Here is a 20,940-nt window from a genome sequence, read left to right on the forward strand (position 1 = left end):
CTAGGCAATAGAGAGATTAGACCCCTCACTGACAAACCAAAGGCCTTGATAGAGTCCCCCATACCCAAAACAAAGTAGCAGCTAAATTCCTTCCTGGGATTGGCATTAATTACCTTCTAGTCAATTACCTCCCCACTAATGGACATGCTCCACAAGATGGATGAACTCCTGTCCCAAGAGCAGAGCAGTGGCCTCAAACATTCACTATTACCTTTGAAAGAATAACATGGATACTGTGTACTGCCCAAGTGCTGCACAGTGCAGGCTTCAATCACAAATTTATTGTATGGACAGATGCCTTAGAGTGAGGCCTGTGCTCCCTTAGAACTCTGAGGGTAGAGAACACTCGGTCCTATATTTAAGCTGAAAACTTCTTCCTTAATAACAAAACTACTCTGTAATTGAGAAGGAGTGCTTTTTCATAAAGTTGACAGTTGAGACCTTCCTGTATCATTTCTTTGGGCCCCCTTTCACTCTGGTTACCATTCATGCCCCCTTACTATGGTTACATGTGATGTGAGAAGCCAACACCACGGTGGCATGTTGGTACCTGGTGTTGCAACCCAAGTCCTTTAACATCTGCTATTGACCAGGCGTTGCACCAGTGTGGACCTTCTGCTCATGAGGAGGAGGGGAATTAGGTATGGAAGAATAGGTCTTAGGCTCCACTCTTGGGAGGAGGGGAATACGTAACAGAGTTGTCTGTCCCTTTGAGGAGGAATAGTCAGCCCTGTTAAGAAAGCCCAGCTTTCTGGGGCATTTCTGAGAGCAGGGAATGTCCCACTGATAGCTTGCTCCCAAAAGGGTAAGTTACAGGAAGGAACCTGTGAAGGGAACAAACAGCTTTCTGCAAGGATAGGCCAGGACACTGTGCTGGGATCAAAGTAAAAGGGGTTCCCCTCCTAGTGCTCTGGACAGGGCAGAGGGTTTTTGTTGTGTGTGTTTATTTAAAAGACTGAACTTCGTTTTGGATGGGTGGGGAAGAACTCTTCAGGGAGGAGATTCTCCTACACAAGCCAGCAGACTAAGCCATCTGTTTACAGATGCTCTTAGCAAACCTTGCAGTTAGTGCTCTACAAGAGCATCCACCTGGAGAATTAGAGCACCATGTCTAGTGGGCTGTATATTCAAACCCAAGTTTACTTTACAGTAACTTTCCTATGCAGACACATCCCAAGGAATCAGAGGAACACTGGGCTATGCTGCAGGTTTTGGCTAATGTTTCTCATCCCTGCATGTACAATTTTTATTGCAAGGGTCTCAGAAAGTGACATCTATGAAAAATCTTATGCTCAAGATTTGTGTATTAGCACTGATGTTTGGGTAACTGGAATCTGCTGGCTTCAATCCTGCGTATAATTTTATTCAGAAAACATGTTCTTTGCATGCTAAATAAAAGCTGAACTGAGTAGCTTTAGAGTGACTTATCCAACCTGGCAGTTACTGTTGATGCACAGACAAACCTGTACACAGAAGCAGCAAAATATTCACAAAACAGGATTCAAAGTAAATTCAAAACCAGACTTACCAGTTAGGGTCTAATTCTCAATGACGTGCACAAATACAGCTCCATTACTCCTATGGCTTCCCTGATAATTTACATCCATGTACAAGAGAGGGTGAGAAAAGCCTCTAGTGTTTGCACAAAGTGGAAAATAAGTAATTTGCTCTTTAACTTTTAAAGCTCTAGCATCTATAAATTAACTTTATTCAGGCCTACTCTACACTGCAGTTTTACACCAATGTCAGAATTTCCTTGCATGTGCCTATTTCATTTTGAGCCCTGTCCACAGTTTATGCTGATCAAGTTAAATCATCTCTACAAATGACATAAGTCGTTTACAAGACGCCCTCCACCACACAATGAATGCCTACATGTTCATTGCCTTACCTGTACTAGTACAAAGAGCCATCCAGCAACAATTCTACAATTCTGTTGTCCCCGTAATTGTCACTATTTTGATCTTAGTTGCCCAGTGGTCAGAATGATCACTCCTGCTAAGATACCCAGAATGAGTTGGAATGTCTCTCTTTATGTTAGCCACCTGTGTGAACACACATTTGGGGACACAAAGGTATAAGATACAGCTAAAACTCCAGCTAAACCATGTGCTACTTCATGCTCCAAGAAAGATGTCCTTGATCTCCTTTGAACCTGAAAATAAAGGGGCAGTGCCAGCCCAGCTGTGGAAATCCTTCAGGGTTAGAAATGAGTATTTGTACACTGCAAAAGAGGTGCGGAAGCTGGGATAGGACATGGGAGAACAATGTTGGGTGAAGGGGAAGGAACAGAGGTTGTCCCACCAAAAGGCAAAGAAGACCAAGAGAAATTATTGGACCGACCCCCCTACCTGCTACCACTCTGCAAAGACAGATACTGAAAGGGACTGGCAGGGACCTACTCATCCCTCACAGTGACAATGGACATAGCCTATGCGATAGACATGCTCCCCAGGGATGCGCTCTTTTAGGAGGGGTATTAGAAAACTGCAGTCCCTAAACAGGGCTAGAACTCTCCAGCCACCTCTATATCGCCTCCCTCCTGAGGCAGAGAGTCTGAGAGCAGCACTGGGCAGCATAGTCAGGATCCCACTGAGCCACCTCTACTACCTAATTGCTGGGGTTTGGTGTGCACAAAATGGGAATAAATGACAAGGATGGTTTCTTGGCAGTGGTCCTGAAGGTAAGACCCTCAGAGAGAGTGAGGGTAGGAATCTAGACATGACCCAAGAAACAAATCCACCCAAGATGATCCCAGAGACAGAGCCTAATCAGAACAAAGATGAGAGCTTAAACAGGTGCATGATATCTTTCATTTTTCATTTCTCCCCAAGTACTAAAATTCACCCTATCCCCTCTTTCAAGATGGTTGCTGGAATGCACATGGTTAGGGAACAAAGGAATTACCTAAACAAAGGAGTTACAGGACCTCCATCTAACCCAGGAGGTGCACAGTCCCACCAGGGGAAATGCCCTGTTGGATCTGGTCCTTGCCATGGGCAATGACCTGGTGAGTGGACTGCGGGTTCTCGACCACCTGGGCGATAGCGATCACCACCTACCAGAATTCACCATCCAGCACAGGGTGTCAAAAGCCTGCAGCAAGGCAACAGCCCTGGACTTCAAGAGGGCAGATTTCAATGAAGTAAGGAGACTAGTCGGGGAGGCACTGAGGTTCCAGAGGGGAGGGGAGTTGGGAGTCCAGGAAGAGAGGTTGTTCCTTAAGGAGATGATCCTCCAAGTCCAAAGGGTGACAATCCCAATGCGGATCAAAGGGGGCAAGAGTGCTCAAAAGCCCCAGGGCTCACCAAAAGCATCCAGGAATGTCTCAAAGCTACAAAAGAGGCGTACACCCAATGGAAGGGAGGGGCCATCACCAAGGAGGATTATACCTCCATTGCCCAAAAACTGTAGGGGTGCTGGTAGGAAGGCTAAGGCGGGCATGGAACTGGGACTAGTGAGCCAGATCAAGGATAACAAGAAGTCCTTTTTTAAATACATAGGGGGTAAAAAGAAGGTACCGGGTAATGTAGGGCCTCTGTAGGATACACTAGGAAATCTGGTGGCCGCACCAGACAACAAAGCTAACCTCTTTGACAATTTCTTTGCCTCCATCTTTTTGAGCAGGGACCAGGGAATCCCCCCCACTGGGATCCCTGACGGACCCAGGGGAGGCGCAGCCAGGACCAGGGTCAGTGAGGACCTAGTCAGGGAACTTCTGGTGGGTCTGGACACGTTCAAATCAGCAGGTCCTGATGATCTCCACCCCCAAGTGCTGAGGGAATTAGCAGAGGTCATTGCAGGACCCCTGGCACAGCTTTACGAGCACTTATGGCGCTCTGGCGAGGTGCCGGAGGACTGGAAAAGGGCCAATGTGCTCCCCGTTTTCAAAAAAGGGAGGAAGGAGGACCCAGGAAACTATAGGCCCATTAGTCTTACCTTGGTCCTGGGGAAGCTCTTTGAGAAAATTATCCAGGAGCACATCTGCGAGGGACCAGCAGGGGAGATTATGTTTAGGGGCAAGCAACATGGGTTCATTTGAGGCAGGTCCTGTCAGACCAACCTGGTGGCCTTCTACAACCAGGTCACTAACTGGTCACTAAATCTCTGGATGCAGGTGTCGCAGTCCTTTCTGGACTTTAGGAAGGCCTTCGACACTGTCTCTCACCCCATTCTCATTAAGAAATTAGGCGACTGTGGAGTTCATGCCTTCACAGTCAGATGGGTTGCAAATTAGCTGGAGGGCCGCACCCAGACAGTGGTGGTGGACGAGTCTTTTTTGACCTGGAGGGATGTGGGCAGTGGGGTCCCCCAGGGCTTGGTCCTCGGGCCCGCACTGTTCAACATCTTCATCAGTAACTTGGACAAGGGAGTGAAAAGCACCTTGTTCAAATTCATGGATGACACTAAGATGTGGGGAGAAGTGGGCACGCTGGAGGAGAGGGACAGGCTGCAACTAGATCTAGACAGGTTACAGGGGTGGGTGGATGAGAACAGGATGGGTTTTAATACTGACAAGTGCAAGGTACTGCACTGAGGGAGAATACCTACAGGCTGGTCAACTCCCTTCTCATCAGCACAGAGGCAGAAAAGGTTCTTGGTGTCATTATTGATTCCAAAATGAACATTGGCCACCAATGTGGGGACACGGTCAGGAAGGGTAACCGCACCTTGTCATGCATCCACAGATTCATCACGAGCAGGTCCAAGGAGGTGATCCTCCCCCTCTATGCAATACTGGTCAGGCCACAGCTGGAGTACTGCGTCCAGTTCTGGGTGCCGCACTTCAGGAGAGATGTGGACAGCATTGAGAGGGTCCAGAGGAGGGCCACTCGCATGATCAGGGGGCAGCAAAGCAGGTCCTACGAGCGGAGGCTACGGGACCTGAACCCGTTCAGCCTCCACAAGAGAAGGCTGAGAGGGGATCTGGTGGCCGTCTATAAACTGTCCAAGGGGGACCAGCAGGCAATGGGAGAGTCCCTGTTCCCCCGAGCACTACCAGGAGTAACAAGGAATAACGGCCATAAGTTGATGGAGAGTAGATTCAGGCTGGATATCAGGAGGCACTACTTCACTGTCACGGCAGCTAGGATCTGGAACCAACTTCCAAGGGAAGTGGTGCTCGCTCCTACCCTGGGGGTCTTCAAAAAGGAGGCTAGATAGAAACCTTGCCGCGGTCATTTGACACCAGCATTCTTTCCTGCCCATGGCAGGGGGGCAGACTTGATGATCTGCTCAGGTCCCTTCCGACCCTACCAACTCTGAAACTATGAAACCTTTAGGAATTTCATTTTGATAATGTACATTGGCAGTCACAAAAATAGGAAGAATACTATAAGCAATCCCAAAACATTCCCAAAGCATGCTTTTGGGCATGCAGCTAATATTTCTAGCAATATAAATTAATACATGGAAAAGAGAAGAAAAAATATACAGCAAGAAATACCTGAGTGTTCAGACACACTACCAAGAAATTTTAAAAGAATCTTTGCAAACAATCCAGGAACTGGTTGTTCAGACACCAGGATTTTTTCAAAACAAGCCATGAAGCAAATATATACTACTGACATTAAAATATATATAATATCTACTGCAGCAAATATATACTACTGCCTTTACTCTCCAATTCAAAATCTGTGTCCAAACAAAGTCTGCACATGCTGTGCTTAAATTTAAGGGTATGAAGAAGTAGAAATGTGGCTAGGTCAGGGGCCTTGTTTTGAAGTTGGGTTGCAGATAGTACTGTGACTAGGAGTGGCCAGGTGGGCAAGTTAGGACGGGTGCCAGAATCACCACCCACCCCTGCAGAATCTGTGCCCCAACACCATTGCCATGCTGATAACTCTGCAATAGTCCCAGCTGTTGCTGCTTTAAGAGCAAAACCTGGGGAGGGTGGAGCACATGTAGCAGCAGCAACTCAGCTGGGACAATAAAGGAGTTCCTGGCACAGATCTTCGAAAACTCCTGGCGCTCTGGTGAAGTGCTTGAAGACTGGAAGAAGGCCAATGTGGTACCTATCCTTAAGAAAGGGAGGAAAGTGGATTCGGCAAACTACAGGCCCATCAGCCTGACCTCTATCCCGGGGAAGGTCTTAGAAAAGATTATCAAAGAGGCCATTCTTAATGGACTGGCCGATGGCAACATCCTGAGGGATAGCCAGCATGGGTTTCTTGTGGGTAGGTCTTGCTTGACCAATCTCATTTCCTTTTATGACCAGGTGACCCATCACCTGGACAAGGGGGAAGAGATTGATGTTGTATATCTTGACTTTAAAAAAGCCTTTGATCTAGTATCCCATGATCACCTCTTGGCAAAACTGACTAACTGCGGCCTTGGCCTCACCACGATCCACTGGCTGGGGAACTGGCTCCATGGTTGGACCCAGAGGGTGGTGGTTGACGGAAGTCAATTATCGTGGTGCCCTGTGACCAGTGGGGTCCCTCAAGGCTCTGTCCTTGGACCTATTTTGTTCAACATCTTCATTAATGATGTAGACACTGGTATCAGTAGCGGACTGGCCAAGTTCGCCAATGATACCAAACTTTGGGGTAAAGCATCCACACCCAAGGACAGGAGGGTGATCCAGACTGACCTTGACAGGCTCAGGAAATGGGCGGACGAGAACCTGATGATGTTTAACACCGAAAAATGCAAGGTTCTCCACCTTGGGAGGAAAAACCTGCAGCATGCTTATACGCTCGGCAGTGCTACGCTGGCTAGCACTACGGATGAAAGGGACTTGGGGGTCATAATTGACCACAAGATGAACATGAGCCTTCAGTGTGATGCTGTGGCTAGTAAAGCGACCAGAACGCTGGCTTGCATCCATAGATGCTTCTCAAGTAAATCCCAGGACGTCATTCTCCCATTGTACTCGGCCTTGGTGAGGCCGCAGCTGGAGTACTACGTTCAGTTTTGGGCTCCACAATTCAAAAGGAAGTGGAGAAGCTTGAGAGAGTCCAGAGAAGAGCCACACACATGATCAGAGGTCAAGAAAACAGACCTTATGATGAGAGGTTGAGAGCTATAGGACTCTTCAGCCTGGAAAAGCACAGGCTCAGGGGTGATCTGGTGGCCACCTACAAGTTTATAAGGGGTGTTCACAAGGATCTGGGAGAACATTTGTTCACTAGAGCACCCCAAGGGATGACAAGGTCAAATGGTTATAAACTCCTCCATGACCATTTCAGGCTGGACATAAGGAAGAACTTCTTTACTGTCCAAGCCCCCAAGGTCTGGAATAGCCTGCTATTGGAGGTGGTTCAAGTACCTACTTTGAACGCCTTCACAAGAAATCTGGATGTTTATCTTGCTGGGAACCTATGACTCCAGCTGACTTCCTGCCCCTGGGGCAGGGGGATGGACTCGATGATCTTCCAAGGTCCCTTCCAGCCCTAATGTCTATGAAATCTATGAATCTATGAAACATAGGTAAGGCTTCTGGCCCCACATCGCACTCTTGGAACATGCACTCCCCCTCGCCCCCCCACTCCCTTTGGAAACCTGCCCACTCTGCTCCCCCCTCTCAAAACCTGCATGCTTTTCCCACCACTCTCAGAACCACGTCCCTGGTTTCAAAACCCATGCATACTCCCTCTTCCCCCATCCTAGAACCATGTGCTCCCCAGCAGTGTTTCTCCTGGGTAGCAACTCTGCCTGTTATGCCACTGGTAGTAATGAATAGTGATGCCTTCCCCACTTCCAGGATGTGAGGCTGGAAAGAAAGGACAAACTACTATGCAGTGTGCTCGAGTGGCAGCATGATTGACAGGATGCTGGCAGGGCATGGATCCGGGCAGCCTCAAGCAGGTGCTCATTGTGGGCCTTTAACTCCCTCCTGAGCAATATCTGCTGGAATTACCACTGGTCACTGTACTACTCCTATACTTGTTATGAGGGGCCTCTGACTTTATTAGGGTGATCACATTTCTCAAATCTCAAAACAGGATGTTCCGCTCCCTCCCCACTCTCTAGCATGCTCAGTTGTCTCTGAGCTCCAGTCTGGATTGAGCATGGTGAAGGACAAGGGAGGGATAGACTGGGAAAGCATCACGAAGTGGAGAGTGGATGTTGAAACAGCCCCATTTTAACAGCTTTCTTGGGCATCTAACTGCAAACAGAACAAAAGTACTCATTTGACCAAACCAATGAGATGCCCAAGATGGTTGTTTAAAAGGGGACTGTCCTGCCAAAAATGAGTCACCCTATCCATACCACACCATACAACAGGTTTTGAAAGGTGCCATATATATGCATTAGGCTGGGAGCTGCTGAAGGGAGCCTGAAGTAAGTGGCCCTGAAACAAACATGAGCCACTTCTTCCCTTTGAAGTTATTTGTAAAAGTAACTTTTAGGGATTTTCTCACTCATCTTTTCCTGCCAGTTAATCCTTTAAATCTAACACTGCATCAACATAGCTGCATCCCAAGGTTGCGGACTATGCACACGCTTGTTAAGGTACCCTTCCAGCATGCCACAATATCCTTTCCACTTAACCTCAGTGGAAAATGAAAAACAAAGAGATCTGCTCTGACTATACAGGCACCTACCTGTGCTTCCTGCAAGAACAGCTGATATATTTCAGAAGTTTTAATTATTTATAACTAGCTTTCTTTATTTCTGTTTAATATGAAAATCATGATTTAATTAATTTGTCTTGCAAAATATATGTGACCAAATCATTATTCCCTCACCATTTTCAGAAAGTGTGTTAAATCAAATTTAAATTCATATTGAGAATACAATATATTGACAGTGACAAAAGTTTACACAAAGCATCTGACTATCTGACCATGGTGCACTGATAGTCAAAGAGTGCTCTTGAGGCCGTGCTGAACTATACAGAACCATCTGCAATTACAAGATGCTCTTGTAATTTCCCTTGTGTCTGGCTGTTCAGAATCAGCAAACAGTTTTCCACTTATGTAGAACATAACATGCAACAACAAAGACAGGCATACTAGTTTCACACAGGTCCAGCTTAGACAAAAAGCATCTCCAGCATCCTTTCAATCTACTAAATGCATATCCAGGAGTCAGCCTACATCTGTTCGTGAATGGAGGAAGCAAAGGATAGGCCTGACATCCAAGAATAACAATGGCATTGCCACGATACCACTGTGAAAGTCAGTCCCAGAAAAATGTCACTGGCTGCATCTACACAAGACTCTGATTGTGCAATTGTTTCTGCGCAGTCATTTAGTACTTGCATACCCAAGTACTAAATGACTGCACAGTAACTGGCATTACTGTGCAGTAGTGTCCCCATACGGCTTTGTGGTGACACTATCTGTGCAGTAGCTCATTAGTACTGCGCAGTAGTGTTGCATCATGGTTCGTGCTCTGTGACACTACTGCACAATGAGCATCTCGTGAGGTGCGGCCACTGTTTGCAGCTTTAAAAGAAAAGTCCCGTATTCATCAAGAACCTTCTCTGCCTAGTCATCATTAGTGTCAGTGAAACATTCCCAGGGGTCCACCAGTGTTTACATAGCCATGAAAAATATACCTTTGTGGACTCACAAGAACAGTTGGGGGGAAAAGGTGGGGGAGGAAAGGAAAAGAAAAGAGCTGGAATATCTATTATCTTACTATAGTCTGGCAAACCTTTGCATCATATCCCTTCATTATTCCCTGTATATTGCTCAGATTCACAGTCCTGCATAGAAGCACTCATATGAGGACAGGCTGAAAGACTTGAGACTGTTCAGCCTGGAAAAGAGAAGACTCAGGAGGGGACTTAGTGGCAGTGTATAAGTACATCAAGGGCATACATCAGGGCCCGGAGGAGCATCAATTCACCAAGGCTCCCCAGGGGAGCACAAGAACTAATGGGCACAAACTGATTGAGGATCACTTCAGGCTAGACATAAGGAAAAACTTCTTTATAAGCTGAGTGCTGAGGGTTTGGAACAGGCTCTCCTCATAGGTGGTACAGTCATCCAACCTGGAGATCTTCAAAAAGTGTCTTCATGCCCATCTTACTGGGATCATCTGATCCCAGCAGTCTTTCCCGTTCAAATGCAGGGGGTCTGGATGGTCCTTTTCAACCCCTAACATCTATGAAATTATGAAACTATGACTCACTTAAATGGCCTTGAACACCATGAAGACTGCCACCTTCACCAAGACCCACCAAAGCTAAACTGACTGGATATTAATCGATGGCAGTCTGTGCTGAAAGCTTCCTCAATGCAATAATCACTTATTTTGCTACTCTTAAAGCAGCTCTGCTGCAGCCATTTCTAATTGTGCACTTGCATTATGGTCCAAATCCACCATTCATTCTTTGCTTCAAGGTAACTAACTAGTATGATCTCACCAGAGATAGACATGTGCTTTGTCCTCAATGTGGGCTATAACTTCCCATCTTTCCTCATTGTCATCTCTAGTGAAATTTGTCTCAACCTGGGCCTTCCTTCCATTCCCATCTCCTTCAGCTCCCATAGCCATTCCCTTTATGCCACCACTTCTAACTTCTTCCTTCTGCCTTTCTCCTGCTCCCTAGAGAACACCCAATCCATTTCAGTCATCTATTATCTCTTCATTTTTAATTCCCTTCCAGCTCCTGGCAATCATGAAACTGGGATCTTCATCTGACACTGCCTCTCCAGCTGCCCTCTCTTTACAGAGGCTTCTCCTTCTCTCATGCACTGTGCCCTCAGTCAGGCCACAATTGGAAGTATTGAGCATCTCTTCATCCATGCTTGCCCCTCCCATCCATTACTCTTCTGCCTTCCCATTCTTTCTTCTCTTTTCAACATCTGGTTCTAAGACTCTCTCCTCCTTCATGGTGCTGTCATCTATCATTCGTCCAACTTTTTCTCTCTGAAATTCCTCTCTGGTATTGATATCTGGCTCTCCCTCTCTTCCTGTTCTTACATCCTGATTACTCATCTCATCCTTTAACTGCACATTTCCTCCATATTGTCTCTTCATTTGATTTACATCTCCAGGTAAATTCTTAGATAACCAAAAGGGCCGTTATTTTGACTTGGTCTTTACCAAATACTGATCTTTCTCTCTTTGATATTTCTGTTCCTGCATTTCCCCATATGCTTCCTCTTTTTGCCCTGTTATTTGGCCATTCCATGACTTCAATCAATGTTGATGATTCTTATCTGCTCGGTCATCGTCCTAGCCAAACAACTCTTCAACTTAATTCGTCTCCCACCTCTACAATCCCAGCTGCCTCTTCATCATCTTTGACTCACTCCTCAAACCTTCTCCTCCTTTTGCCTCTGCTTCTCTCCCCACAAAGAATGCCACCAATTTCCTCCAAGGAAAAACTGACACTACAACGTGACCTTCCTCACCCTTTTGGCCTTTCATCCCCTTTTGTTTCTCCCCTTCCCTAAATTTTCTGACCTACCACAGACAAATGTTTCTCATCTGCTCTCTTCCTCTTTTCTTATCACATGTCTCAATATCCCCAGTCAATCCCTCCTCTTACTCTCTTCCTGATCTTTCACTCTCCTTTGGCTCTTTCCCTATATAATATAAACAGGTTTAGGCTTTTATATCTTAAAAACAGACCTTAACTCTACATGAATCTTAAGCTATCACCCCATCTCCATTTTCCCTTTCTTTTTTAAGTTCACCGAACATGCTGTTGACAATCACTGTCTCAAATTCCTCAGCTCGTTCTATCCTAGACCATCAACGATCTTGCTTTTATCCTCTGCACTCTGGAGACTTTGGCAAGAATTGAAGTAATGACTTCTTAGCCCAAACCAGAACCAGTAGTCCATCTTCATCCTTTATCTGTGAGCTAGCTTTGACGAAGCTGACCATGTCCTACTTCTTGAAATCTGTTGCTTCCCCAGCTTCCATAACTCTGTCCTCTCCCAGATCTGCTGTTACCTTTGAAGGATCTTCCTCAACTCTCAGTCCAGCTTTTGGTATGGGTGTCATAGGACTCTGGCCCTGGTCCCATTCTCTTCTACTTTATTTCTGGTATCAACAACTGTTGTCTTTTGTTATCTGTGAAATCACAGGTATACTTAACCACTCCAGACCTGTTTACTTCTGTACTTCTGACATCTCCTCAAAGATGGCTAGACATTATTCCAACATCAAAATAGCTAAACCAAAGCTCTTCATCTCCCCATCTCTAAACCTACTTTTCTGATAACCTGATAAGTGTGGACAACACTGCTATCCTACCTGTCACTCAGGACTATAAACTGGGCATCATCTTGACTACAGTTCTCTTTCTTGAGTATTACTCCAGATTATGTCTACATCTTGTAGATTCTTTCTTCATAAAAATCTGTATGAACAAGCAAAGCACTGCTGTGAAGGATGAAAGGAAAGTTATGTGCAGAGTTACTTCATTGCAGCTGAATCTGGTGTAATTGTTTTATTTGCTTGTTCCTATTCCACAGTAAATAAAGCTAAACTGTACCACCTCTTTTCATTCAGGGGAAGATAACTAGTTTAGCTTCACTTACTGCAGGCTACAAGGGGAGAACGGTGGAACTGTTACACTGGATCAGTTGGTGCATGCTCTTGAGTGGCAAGTCTCCTCCCCTTTATCATGAATGCGTCCGTCTGTCCTTTAAGATGCAGCTTTTCCTATCCATCCTCACAGCCAATATTCCTGTAGAGACACCCATCAGCTCATGTTTCAGTTATTGCAACATCCTTTTCTCTTGGCTTTGACACATGCAGTCTTGTTCCACTGATATCGCTCCAGCATGCTGCCACAAAGATACTTTTCCTAGCCATTGCTTTAACCATGCTTCACCTCTATCACATCAAATATATGAGGCCAGATTTTTTTTTTACCTACTGGGTACCTAAGCACAATTTTATTCCATCCTGTTCAAGTCCCTGAAAAAAAACTGTTAATATAAAAAGTGGTTGGGTTCTCCTCTTCCTCATTGTTTTTTTGTGGGTCAGTCTTAAGAGTCAGAGGATGGTGATCCTTAAGAATGAGCCACAAAAATCAGCAACAAACAGGAGGACCCAACCACTTTTTGTACTAACAATTTTCCGGGGACCCAAGCAGGGTAAAACAGGATTGCATCTAATATGTGGAACAGAACCCAATTCACATTCAAGGCCCCTCATAGTATATCAAAACTACATGAGAAATGAATGGTACAGCAGTCAGCTACCACAATGATGCCACACTCCATCACCTACTTGTCAGATTTTCAGACAAGCATCTTTATGCTTTCTCCACTATTGCAAGACAAGGATTTCTTAGGGTGATATCTTTTATTGGACTGGCTGTAGAGTTGGACTAGAATTAGACAAGTTTTTGAATCAGGTCTGACTGATACAGAATGTCTTGCATTTGAAAGCATGTCTAACTATCACAACTATACAGGTGGTCCTTGCCTCTTGCATAATTCCTGGACCATCACTCTAACACTTCTCCAGTATTTTCTCTGACACTAGGAAGGTGTTCCTTGTTACCAACCACAAAGCAACCTTGTTATCCTCTTTTAAAATTCTCCTTAAAACTTTCCTTTGCTCTGATGCCTGCAAAAATACCATGACAACAGTTAGGCTGCTAGTGTGCAACAACTGCTATTGTAAACTGACCAATACTGGCATATTGTTTCCACGTGTTCCACTTTCTCTTTGTTCTGTTTGTCCAGCACCTACTGTGATGAGTTCATAAAGCACCACGAAGAAGTCTTCGAATAGAATAATAAAAACAACAATGCTAACTAACTTAGTTTCACTGAGGCAAACGTGCATAAGTTATGTAGATATCCTCATCTTTGCCCTAAGCAAATTTCTCTCTCAGTAAAACCAGAGTACCTCATTTTCACTGTATTTTTACCTCACATACAGGTTACCTAACCTGAAGCAAAAAAACCCCACCACCATGGAATTTTTAGTGGGAAGGACAAGGCATTATTTGGGATGGTGCATCAACAAAGTAAATTCCCTTGTGGGACAGGATAACCCCAGGGGATTGTAAATAGGATACAGATCCTTTCGTCTTTGTATTGTCAGGTAAATCTTGCCCAGCTTGGAAGTGACTGAAGGCTGTGGCTGCCCAATGGCTCTTTAGTATCTCCTATTTGAGGTGAATTTCATTCATGTGTAGGTTTTTCCCTCCTTGCCCAAGTAACTCCACCTTTGCTGCTTTTACTCCTTTTACAACCAAACTAGTTAAAAGGATACATTTATAGGCTGAATGTTATCTTGTGAAAGGTATATCCTAAAAATAATACCAGCTTCTCTGCTGAGAGTTCGCTTATGGTTTACAGTAGATAAAATGTAATCGCACACACGTATACCTCCATCCACCCCCAAATTTCAGGTTGTCTGTCAATTTTGCAGTTAATAAGAAGTTGTGCTCCATTGAGTTTACTATGTCACTAAAACCCTTGCAGTCTTAACTATACAAAGCCTACATTGTCTGTGCAAGGATACTAAGATGTGCCTGACCTTGGCAGGAGCTAGGTGTACCCAGAACCATGTTATTAAAAAAAATTACAACAACAGAAAAAAATATTCTTTTAGGCTTTTACAAGGAAAGATAAAGAACAGTGCCATTACTACTTAGGCACGCAACAATCCCTTGCCTACTTGGTCAATTTTAAAAGCATGAAAAATTGCACCTAAAATATAGATACAGAAATGTGAAGGACAGAGCAAGGTGTTCAGATTTGTGCTTTTGGCTCAAGCACATCTTTAAATGTAAACTTCCTGAAATCTTGAATGTAAACTTCCTGAATAAGAGATAATCTAAGCATAAGTGTATGTAGTTAATTATTAAAGGAGTGAAATATTTATTTCCTCGCTAAGGAAATAGAACCAAACTTCCATTGACATGACCTGGACAAACTTGCAAGGTGGGCGGATCGAAACCTGATGACATTCAACAGAGAAATGCGAGGTGCTCCACCTCAGGAGAAAAACCCACATCATACTTACAGGCTTATCAGTGCTACACTCACTAGCACCATGACCAAAAGAGACTTGGGGGTCATGATTGACCACAAGATTAACATGAGCTACCAGCGAAATGCCACAGTGGGCAAAGCAAATAAAACTCTGGCTTGCATGCACCGATGCATCTCAAGCAATACCCAAGAAGACAACCTCCCGCTTTACTTTGCCTTGGTGAGGCCACAGCTGGAGTACTGCATCCAATTCTGGGCTCCACACTTTAGAAAGGATGTGGAGAAGCTTGAGAAAGTCCAGAGGAGAGCCACGCACATGATTAGAGGTCAGGAGAACAGGCCGATAGGCATGGGACTCTTCAGCCTGGAGAAGCAAAGGCTCAGGGATGACTTGGTGGTAGCCTATATGTATGCATCAGGAAGTGAGAGAACATCTGTTCACTAGGGCATCCCAAGGGAAGACAAGATCTAATAGTCACGAACTGCTGCAAGACTGTTTTAGGCTGGACATAAGGAAAAACTTCTTTACCGCCTGAGTCTCCAGAGTCTGGAATAGACCCCCCCCAAAAGTGGTGCAAGCACCTACTCTGGGTAACTTTAAGAAACACTTGGAAGCTTATCTTGCTGGGGTGATCTGACCCCAGCTGACTTCCTGCCCCTTGGGCAAGAGGCTGGACCAAATGATCTCATAAGGTCCCTTCCAGCCCTGCTGTCTATGAAGTCCATGACGTCTAGTAGCAAATCTCCCATTGATTTCAATAGGAACAGAATTTGGCCCTTATGTATTCATCTTTCATAATCTATGGCAGTGGATCTAATTTTTGTTTACTTGGGTTTTTTTGCTTAGCACAAGAATATAGATCATTCTTAATTTGAAAACTCATTTATGCAGCTCAGTGTCACTAGACTGAATTAAAAAAAACAAGATTAAGTTATACCAACACCTATGCCAATGAGTGTAATATAGACATTACTGGAGTTTATAGTCTTGATTATAATGCACGTCTCACCCAGGAAAATACATTCATAACTCATTATTCTGAACCAATCTGAATGTGCATATGAGTGCAGAACAGCCCTACTGATATTCAGATCTTTTTCAGCTGCTTCTGAATATGCCACTGTCCAAGTCAACAAGCAGAACTCCAGTCTGCATTTTGCCATACAATTAACGTCACCAGATGCTAATCTTCCATATGAAATGCAAATCATAAACTTCTGATGTTGAAAGTAAGAATTACTGTATATATTTCTGTTAACCATTAGTAACCAGCACAAACTACAGCCAAGAACCTCCTTATAGCTTTTTTCTAGGCTTTAATGATAACAAAGAAAGTATACCAAATATTTAAAACACCCTAATAAGGAGAGAGAGATCAATATCCCTGATAGCAGATGTTCATGCTGACTTTACAGAAGGCTTTTTAACATCAGAGGGACAGAAACTGATGCAGCTTCCACAGAAAGTGTAAAACAGCAAATTATGACACCAGAAATGGTGACTGGAGAGCAGCAAGCAGGCACAGGTCCTGCTGAGGTCTTGGTGCAGCTTGATTCATGTACTGATGAAGAGCCACAGTAAAGTCAAAGTCAAGGGGGCTCCTTGAACTTACCCGATGGCAGCATCTGATTGAATCAGTACCGAATCCCTAGCTCAAACTGTGGAACAACAGTTCCATAAACATTTGCCAACTCTCAGCTGATTATGATATACAAATAGGATTACAACCTATTCTTTTATTTTTTAAACAAACAGAGATGTTGCAAACTGGAATGACACAGGATTCATATTTGCATGCCAGATACATTCTGAATACTGCCTTAGAAATACTCCAGACCCAAAACAAGCCGGCATTGTTGCGTGTTCCTGAAATCCACAATACAGGAGAGGAAGATAAAAAGCCTAATTCTCAACTCACACGGATGTAAACTGTACAGCTGAAATCAATGAAGTTACATTAGTGCAAAAAAATCTGGCCTAAAAGCAACTCTGAATAAGGGAAGAAAAATGAGAATGCAAGGAAAGTATTTGTCCCTTCACTTATCTTTCAAAAGCTGTGCTGTCATTCTGAATGTGTAGCTTGTTAGCCCTGTTAGTATTTTTCAAATAGCAGCATATTTCTGGTGTTATCTTATTTTCCTCCCTCAGAATACATGTTGTCTTTAGCTTTCCAATTTTTTTTACCAGGCTTTGCTTAATACCACAAGTGACCTTTCACCTTTATGACCTGGCACCTGCAGTACTCAGCTATGCTGAGTATATGTATTCCACAGCACTCTGGCAATAGTCTGATAATACAGAAACTTGCTACATATTTGTTGCAACAGCCTCCAAGTGTGTGTTTTCTGCCTCCCATCAGCATGTAAAATCAGCAATAGACTTGTAAAGAATAATTGTGGGATTGTCCCATTTACCATTAAGTCAAATCTGGAAGGCTTGATTTAAAGTAGCCCTGGGGCCAGATTCTCCCCTGTGTTACGCCCATGTCATCCTGTGACATCAACTGGGTGCAGTGGTGGAACTTACAGTAAATCTGAGGAGCTGTTAGGTCCCTCGCCACCCATGTTTAACTGTTACAGATCTGTTTTACATCCCACACCTTAAATTCCTGAAGTCATATGGACAACATCATTCTTTGTCGGCAAAGAAATAATTTCTTTCTATATGTGCAAGGAGACAAATCATTATCTAACCACATACAAGTAATTCAGATGTAACCAAACTGGTATCATTTAGTCTTAAGTAGTCACTGAAATTTCCCTAGACAAGGTCCTATTTTTATCGCTTTAACCAGCTCTAGTCGGAGTTCCCAAACAGCTGACCAGTTGATTTGTTATTGCTCATCTAACATAACTGTGTCACTGCTACATGTTCTGCTCAAATAGAAGGGTTTGGTTTTGTTTTTAAAGAGAAAATTAAAATTTTCCATGAAGCTATTGAGCACATCAGAAAAGAAACTACGGAGAGGTGTTCATCTGGTTTGATATGGAGCTGTACAGAATCGTCTGAACTAAGCCTTGAGAACTGAATGTTCCAGAAATAATTTTTCAGTCTGTTACTATCTGGTATGTCTTTACCTTTTTCTCTCAGTCTCTCTCTCTCCCTGGTCTTATATTTTCAAGACTAAGCAGTCAAATGGATTCTGTCAGTCAAAAGTGTTCTCAAAATTTAGTACAACTAGCTTGCTACTCCACACTGATTCTGTTTTTACAGCAAGTCTTTAAAATGCTCTTTTTTTTCTTTCCAAAAACAACATATACCCCACTTTGTTCCTGGCAAACTGCAAAAGAATAAACCCTGGGAAAAGGACATGGAGAGAGCAGTGACTGCACAAAATTTACCTACCTGGATTGTGGCGCTGAAGTAAGTCTCTGCCCTTAGCACCATTCACAGAGAAGAAAAGAGAAGAAAGAGTTTCTGGGCAGCAACCTAATGCATCTTCTTTTACTAATGCTCTGCTAAATGAGAAGAGTTGAGCAACTCCTTACAATGCTATTTAGAACAACAGATCTTTTAGCCTTCACTTCCTTGCTTCACTCTGCTTTCTTTAGAGTTTCTGAGTGCTAAGAGGTGTACAGAGAACTTGCAATTAGAAGTACCAGCTAAGCTAAAACCCTGATTCGCACTGACCTAAGCCGCACATTCCAAAGTGCTAAATAGGAGTGCTAATCAGAAGGCACTCTCTTTAAACCAAATTCCTGACTAGACATAAAGCATAAAAAAAAGTTAAACTAGTACACTTCCAGAGCCAGTTTCTGCCTATTGCCTTGGTAATGCCTGCAAGATCTCAGGAGCCCACACTGAAACTGTGACTGAGAAGAAAATGTTAAGTGTCTCATCTCTGTTAGCTTATTTTTTTCCTTCCCCCTCCCTTGTTCTCTCTTCTCACAGTAGCAAGGTTGTCTCTTGTATACTCCCTGCCCTTAAACTCACCAAACCAGATTTCTACTCCCAACACAAGCAACTTCCCGTAAATCTGAACTGAAATTTTATCCTGTTCACTGAGCTTTTTGCTGGCTGAAGGCCAGTGCAGCATTCCTGTTGTTTTAGGAGTACAAATACCTGCCTTTCCTTTAAAAAAAAAGTAAAAAGAGAGAGAGAGGGAGGGAACCTGAAGAAAGGTAAAAAAAGAACAAGAGAAACTTTTGGAGGGACAGATTTTTTTTCTTTAGGATTTTTCAGGGTGGGGATTATGTTCATCTCTCTATTTTTAAAGGAATAAAACATTCCCAGTGAATATTGGTAAGACGGCAAACTTCCTCCAGGATGATCACCCTCTAGGTAGATTTGGATTTTAAAAGAAACTAAAGCAACAGTACTGTACTCACCTGAGGCACAGTGTAGTTCAAGGAGTGCAGGGAGTTATGTCAAAGAGGGAAGCCCATAAGCATTTCTGATCCAATTTCATCAATGCAATGGGGGTGCTTCTTGCAGAATGAATCATGTTAGCCTCTAATAACCTGAAGTAACATCTGGTATCTAGAAAAGGAACAAAAGAGAAACTAGTTTAGAAATAACAGCCTAGCCCTCTTTTAACCTCCATGCAACCTCTCTGATAGCTGTCTTCAACTCCAAAAGTAGCAATGAAGTTCGACAGTAAACTTTCTCTCCCTGTTTGATATTACCTGCTTCTGCAAGGGTTAAGCAGTTTGATGTAGTTAAACAAAACACAAACCCCGTTTATAGTAAATGCAACCAGCCAACAGAAATCTATTCATTACTTGTGACTAAACAAACTGGAACAGGAAGCACAAGCCATCAGAATTTTTTTAAAGTAGTAATTCCAGCTTGCATTGTCATGCAACTGAAAAAAGGGTTTAACTTCTCTCTTTAGCCTTTGTTCAACTAGAGTTCACTTTTTTTGTTGGAAAGATTAATACAGAAGATATTTAATCATGGGCATACAAACATCTGATGGATCAGTGTTTACTTTTTGCCCTGAATACTGAAAAGAACCTTTTTATTTGTTTTGTTTAGGGGCATGTTTTTATAGATGATTTTTTTTTTCAAATTCACTTTTGTAACTTATGATTTGAGAACTGGACTTGATATCTAGTTCTGTTATAGTACTTGCACACAACAGGACTTTAAAACTCAGCAGGATGTTAACAGACATAAAAGTTAATTTTCTAAGATATACAGTTTATTGGAAAATATATAGTTGGTCCAATTATAAACATCACAAACAATCTTGCCTCTAAGATAATATTAAGGCTTACAAATACTGTAAATAGTGTTCTACAAGGAACTTAAAATTTTTTTTTATATAAACAAATATTTATGGCTATAAAGCACTGCTGTTTTTGGTAAGTGACGATACTAATCCTACTGTTTTGAGCTTTCTGTTATTTCCTATCCACATTTCTCTAATTTTTTCTGGTAAAGATGGATTACACAATTTTATCTAAGCAAAATTCACACTGACTCACAATCAGCTTTTGCTTGAATAAGAACTGCAGAACTAGGCCCACGCAGATGTAACAAAACCAAACAGCTATCTACTGAAATATGACTTTTTTAGAGCAAGTCTGCATTAGAAAGCTTTATCAATATAGATACCAGTGAACCCAATTAGTGTAGGTGCAGTTATAGATGGTAAAAATACTTTTGCCAGTACAGCTTATAATAGTTTCGTAGATGTTTGGGTCGGAAGGGACCTGAGCAGATCATCAAGTCCGACCCCCTGCTATGGGCAGGAAAGAATGCTGGGGTCAAACGACCTCAGCAAGGTGTCTATCTAGCCTCTTTTTAAAGACCCCCAGGGTAGGAGGAGTACCACTTCCCTTGGAAGTTGGTTCCAGATCCTAGCTGCCCTGACTGTGAAGTAGTGCCTCCTGCTGTCTAGCCTGAATCTACTCTCCATCAACTTACGGCCGTTATTCCTTGTTACTCCTGGTAGTGCTCAGGGGAACAGGGACTCTCCCATTGCCTGCTGGTCTCCCTTGGCCAGTTTATAGACGGCCACCAGATCCCCTCTTAGCCTTCTCTTGTGAAGGCTGAACAGGTTCAGGTCTCGTAGCCTCTCCTCAGAGGGCCTGCCCTGCTGCTCCCTGATCATGTGAGTGACCC

The 20,940-nt window shown here is 43.5% G+C and overlaps 1 protein-coding gene across 3 annotated transcripts in view; it reads right to left on the minus strand.

The window, feature by feature from the left end:
* The window catches only part of RBM47 (RNA binding motif protein 47), a 142,533-nt gene extending 123,209 nt beyond the window's left edge, over positions 1–19,324 (minus strand). For 2 of the 3 annotated variants that reach the window (XM_019480778.2, XM_019480789.2), the window contains exon 1: positions 18,217–18,749. The gene's annotated coding sequence lies outside the window, so the exon portion shown is untranslated. Of the gene's footprint in view, positions 1–18,216; positions 18,750–19,199 lie in introns of those variants that run through there. The other variant, XM_059721646.1, reaches the window with a different exon arrangement.
* Between the last annotated feature and the right edge of the window lie 1,616 nt (positions 19,325–20,940).

This window comes from Alligator mississippiensis, chromosome 2, assembly GCF_030867095.1.
Source record: "Alligator mississippiensis isolate rAllMis1 chromosome 2, rAllMis1, whole genome shotgun sequence".
In the NCBI taxonomy this organism is placed as follows: Eukaryota; Metazoa; Chordata; order Crocodylia; family Alligatoridae; genus Alligator; species Alligator mississippiensis.